We start from the raw sequence: 5,792 nt of genomic DNA, 5'->3' as shown, positions 1-5,792 counted from the left end.
ATGCTCTTTCTGGGTTTTCTTGAACATTCTAGACCAGCAGGTGCATTGTTAACAGGAAGGAGCTGGAGAAATTTGCTCTGGACTCCCAAGTGAGAAGACAAGAGGTCTAGAGCAGGATGTGGGCCCCCATGCTGGGCAGCTTCCTTGTCCACATACAAAAGTAGAAAAATTAAGATGTTATTCTAAGGAACACAGTTCAGCCAAGGGTAAAAGAAAGCCAAAGTGTGAAAAGTAATTCACTGTCCTAAATGGAAAAAAACAAAAACAAAAACAAAAACAAAAAAACACCAAGCTACTGTGGGGATTCTTTCCATTTAAAAAGCCATTCGCCATGAAAGTAACTAATGACAGTCCTAGGTGTCTAGTGTTTTTTGTTTAAGTTTTTAAAAAATGATCCTGTTTTAGATACAAAAAGTGTGACATGACAACACTCCAGAAATAGGACATATAGCATAAATCCAAAAACATGCTGGATAAAGAGAAAAATACTGAATAAACACTGAATCCACCAAACGTCACCCAGAGCTGAGTGGACATTGGCTTGTAAGCGTATTCCATATTTGGTAAAAATTGTCCACTCATTAAAAACACTAAAAATTTTACCCCTCTCCTTGTCTTATGTTGGATTTTCCGGAAACAGACTCTGAGCTGGAGATTTGTGCACAGGATTCCCGGGAAGGGCGTCTGTGCAGGAGTGAAGGCAGCAGGACTGGGCAGAAGCTGGGCCTGGATGCAGTCACATTAAAGGCCTCAGCCACCCGCTGGGACCTGCGGAGCGAGGATGGCCCTGCAGGGGGCGCCACTCGGCGAGAGGAGTCACGCCGGCCAGGCAGCTGTAAGCGGGTTGAGGCCACACTGTTGGCATCTGGGGAGCCTGGGGCCTAACGGGGGCGGGGGGCGGTGGGGGGGCGGTGTCTGGGCAGTGCCTCCAGTGCCTCTCCTCTTATTCTCTCTCCCTACCTCCTTTGATTTAAAGACAAATCATGAACATGTTTTCCCTTGCTTCCTTCTTAGGGTCTCCTCAGAGGACCCTAAGACTTGAGAGAGAGTATTTCTGGCATCTGCACACAGAAGCCACACCCCTGAAATGCAGAGAGGTTTCCAGACAGGCTGAAGTGGTGGGAAAGAACCTGAGGGAGGTGTGGGACTCCTGTCCCTTCTGAGAGGCGGGGGAGAAAAGGGAGGTCCCTGCCTGAGGGAGTCCCCACATTGAGTGGAATGACAGGACAGATTTTGAAAAGACCCCCAAACACAAAGACAACTGAAATCTGAAAGCATCCGTTCTTCCCTGCTTTTTTTCTCAGAGCTGTAAATTCCCTGATAGTCTTTGAAGGATAGAGCTGTGTTTTGCCTTAGGAAAAAAAAACAAAACTGACTTTTGTAACTTGAGCCCATGAGGGAAAAAGTAGTCCACACCATTGCTCTTCTCTTCCAGCATCTGGTTTTTACTTCAAAAAGGAACCAGTCTTGATTTACATACAGTCTTCTGAGATGAATATAAATACTTTGGAGTACTGCTCAAGAAATGAAAATGTTCTTTGTCTACCCTGAATTAATACCAATTCCTGGGAAGCTGCTGGTTTACAGGAGATTATCTTAACTGCTCCATCTCTCCCGAAGGAATCAGGGAGGGAGGCGTCTCCCAGGGGCTTCCATCCTGGGGGACTTGCAAAGTCACCATCCGTGGGAACGTGGGATGCAGCGGGGTGACAGCGTTACAATTGTCTTTATAGACAATTTTAATGGAACAGGTGTCCTCAGGGAGCGGGGAAATTCCTCTTTCCCTCACACATGTGTTAGGCTGGCAGCTCCCTGCCTTTCCTGACAGAAGCTGCCTCTGCACTCGTCCTTACTCAGGCTGTGTGGCTGATTAATTAAAGCAAAGCACCTCCTCTCAGTTTCCAGGCAAATCCTCATTTGACCTGGTGCAGATATTCGATGCCTGAGCTTCTCATTTCCTGGCACCTTCACAGCTGCTTCAAGATGGTGTCTATGAATGTGGGGGCTCTTTTCCAGCCTCCTGATTAACAAGTTCCTGGGTATTTCTGTCACTGGAACCCCAGCCTCCTCAGACACCTGACTGGGGGACTTCAACCTGTTTGAGGGGATAAGGATGCCATCTGTCATTTGTGGATTCCCTGTATTCCTTCCCGATTATGCAAATCCTTCCCCTTTCTATTGTTCCTCTTCTATTGTCCTCTCAAAACACCTCCAGTGTCTATCATGATAAGAACCTGTAGGAGAGGTTGCCAGACAAATAGAAAATACTGTTTAGTCTCTCTCTCCCTCTTTCGTTCTCTCTCTCTCTCCCTCCCTCTCTCCCTCCAGAGCTAAGAAGCAACTGTTTGGCGTTTAGCTCTACCACGTCAGAAGCTTTGTCTATTATGTGTCATCCCCTCTCCTGGGGAAAGCAGTCACTTTTAGTTTTTTTCTATGTTTATGGAAATTTTTTTTGAGAATAGACTTGATCTTCCTGCCTGGTCAGCTTTCTCCAGAAGCTCAAGCCAGTCGTTGGCGGCCAGCAGTCAGTTGCGTTGTGTTCCCTGGTGCGTCCCCCATGTAGCCCATGGAACCCTGGACTTTGGGACAGCTGGTCCGGGGAGGAGCAGGTGAATTTCTTTGTCTGGTCCTGCTCTTGCCCTCTTATGCCTACCTGCCCTCCCTGCCCTCCAGGCTGATGCCCACTGGAGGAAGGTCAAGCTCACACTTCATTTGCTCACACGCCTCACAGGGAGAGCAGGTGGTCCAGTGGGGCAGGCTGGAAGCCCCGGAGGGCACCACACTCAGGACCAGTCTGTGGTGTCCCTCCATTCTCTTCCTCTCATCTTGGAGGAAGGCATATGTGGGAGGGGACCTGGGGGCTACCAAGCTTTTCTCCTAACATCCTTACAAAGGCCCTGGAAAGTCCCAGGAGCCAGTGGCAAAATGGCCTCGACCTTTCACACCACATGTTCTCCCAAATGAAGTATGTGCACACTTCCCCTCTTCTGGGGAAAAGTCTGAGCTCTTTCAGAGGTGTCTTGATTAGAGTTGCCTAATCCAGCATCTTTGTGGGGAATTCGATTTGACGGACACATATCGTGCAAACACGGGCCGCGTCATCCAGCCTTGAGAAGTTCAGGTGCCTCCTGCCTTCATACTCGCCAATGGGAACGTGTGGGTGTCTCTAGGTCAATTTATGTATTCATTTGTCATTTGATGCATAATATTTAGTACCGCGATAAAAACAAACAAGCCAATCCTATGAGGCATTGATTTTCCCTTCCACAGCTGTTCACGAAGACATAAATCTAAAGTTTTGCTACTTTAAAAGCCTCCAATGCAAATATAATCTAAAATTGCTAGGCTTGGAAGTTGGGCTTTTCTGTCAGAAGATGTTTATAGACCTGCTCCCCGGAGCCTGGCCACTCATCTGCCTCCAGGCCCCAAAGACATTGATTACATCTTGAGGTCCCTTCTGATTTATTCCAACTCCATCTGACGCTGCTGAGAACCTTCCACGCACAGGCTCCAGGCCGACCATCAGGTTTGGTGCAAGAGCAGCCCAGCCATCACGCACGGGCTAGAGCAGAGAACATAGACTCCATGTGAGCAGCCACAGGGGAAGTCAGAGAGTGGTTGCTGGACTAAGGATGAAGAGGCATGGCGGCACAGAGGACACACTTGACTTTGCTTTGGGAGGATAATGCAAGGTCCTTGGAGGGAGTGGACTTTAGGCTGAGCCGTGAAGGATGGATGGGATTTGACAAGGAAATAGGGGAGAAGAGCATTCTAGGAGGAAGCATGGCAGGAGAAAAGTCCCAACGTGGCCAAAGCAGGCTAATTTTGGAGGAACTAGGGTCAGCTGCAGTATAGGATACATGACTACATGACTGGGAGGTCTTCGACTGGGAGAGTCTGTGGACACATGCCTGTGTAGGGTCAAGAACGTTGTGGGTATGACCATCATGGGTTTCCCCTACCTAGGTAGTGGTCTGCAGTTTCCAAAAAAGCTCTTCCTAATGTATTATCTTGTTGGATTTTCACAGCAGTCCTGTGAGCACACAGGTAGAGGCCCATTATACAGACGAGGAAACTTGGAAAGTTGAGATGATCTGCTTTAGGGGATAAAGCCCAGGTCTTCCCACTCCCTGACCAGTCTTTCCCCTAAACTGGTGGTGGTCATAGGGAGTCTGTGGGAGAACTGACTCCTTAGAACCTGCCCATTCTCCATGTTTGGAGAACTTCTGTGTGTTGGTTTGCTTTCAGGTTCCATTCACTGATTTTTCCTGGGGGGGGGGGGGGGGGAAGCACCACATGGTGACCACCGGCAGATATGTTCGTGTGGGTCAGTGAGTTCCTGACAGAGAGACTTGGGGAGCAGTCTCTGCCCAGAGGCCAGAGCTATGGGTCTTGGATGTGCCATTGGAGTGGCCTTGGTAAAGCTGGCAGAGCTGGCAAAGACCTGTCATCAGCAGCAGCTTCCTAGGCACTGGAACTGAGACAATGCCAGGAGGACAGGGATGAGGCCCATGAGCACAGAGCCTCAGGGTTAGGTCACCATGTGGGGCTTGCTGCCCCCAGAGTCCTTCTGTACCAGGATGATGGCCAGGATGGAGGCCCTGAGGATGGCAGCGGGTATCTCCTTGGGCTACTTGCCATCCAGACTGACATGACTACTATAGTCCCTGATGACTACAGTCACCTTGAACCTGGTCTGCTGGCCAGCCTAGGCCTGCCTGTGCTTTGCACATGATCTATTGGACCTTGTCCTTGAAGGGTATCCTCATAAAAAGGCCATGATCTCGAACTCTTTGATAGGCAGAGAAGAGATTGATCTCCAGGGACTTGATCTTCATGTCTCAGATCTGGCCGCCTGGTTTGATGTTGGGGACCCACTTCTCATCCTCCATTTGCCTCCATCAGTTCCAGGCCTCAGCCCTGGTTCTGACCACAGCAGAGACTCCAGCTCTGCAGGGCTCCCAGTCTTCCCCCGGCCACACACCTCTTTCCACGCCCTACCACAGTGCTGGCATCATCAGCTTTTGTCTCCGAGAAGTGTTTGTGAGCTCTCATCTGGTCAAACTGCCATGCTTGGAGTTAGTTCTGGGAGCCCTCTCCCCCAGGGAGCTCTCCACAAGAGCACCTGGATGGTGGGGGTTCAGACATTTGAGCCATTAGGTGCTAGGTGGCTCCATCAGCTTTGTTTGCCATCTCATTTGGCAAATGATCCAGAAACCAGAGCATTGCTGAGTGCATTGGGGGATGAGGGCTTTCAGAACAGGGAAGGAAGTGACTCTTGAGCTGGATTTGAGAGGGGAAAGATTGGGTCCTTGGAAAACGTCAATTGCGGGGCAAAGCCACAGGTCCACTAGAGGTCAGGTCTCGGAGGGTCAGACTACAACAACAGAAGGTGACTCTGAGCTTCCACTAACCATTTGCCAGTCTGGAATTCTGAAGCATTATCAGGTCACAAGTCAGCCAGGACTTGATCCAAAATGGGAACAGAAACTTCTGGGCTGCGGAAGTCTAGGAGACAACTGCCGGGTCAGTCCTATACGACTGCTGATGCCTCAGGCTGGACCCTAGATGTGACCTGTGAGGTCCTAGGCGGCCAGAGATGACCACTGAGTCTACATTCAGAGAGTCAGGGCATGGAAGTGCAGGTTGCTAGGAAGAGTCAGATTTTGTTTTTTGTTTGTTTCCTTTTGTTTAGGAGAAATGAGTAAATGGGTTGTCACCTGCCTTTTATGCAGAACCAAGGGAGGTGGTTGTCCAGCCTGAGTGTGTAGTGAAAGTGAGCTCCAGAAGGC

Source organism: Lutra lutra, chromosome 6 (genome assembly GCF_902655055.1).
Source record: "Lutra lutra chromosome 6, mLutLut1.2, whole genome shotgun sequence".
NCBI lineage: Eukaryota > Metazoa > Chordata > Mammalia > Carnivora > Mustelidae > Lutra > Lutra lutra.
Note: the sequence above shows the minus strand (reverse complement) of the source record.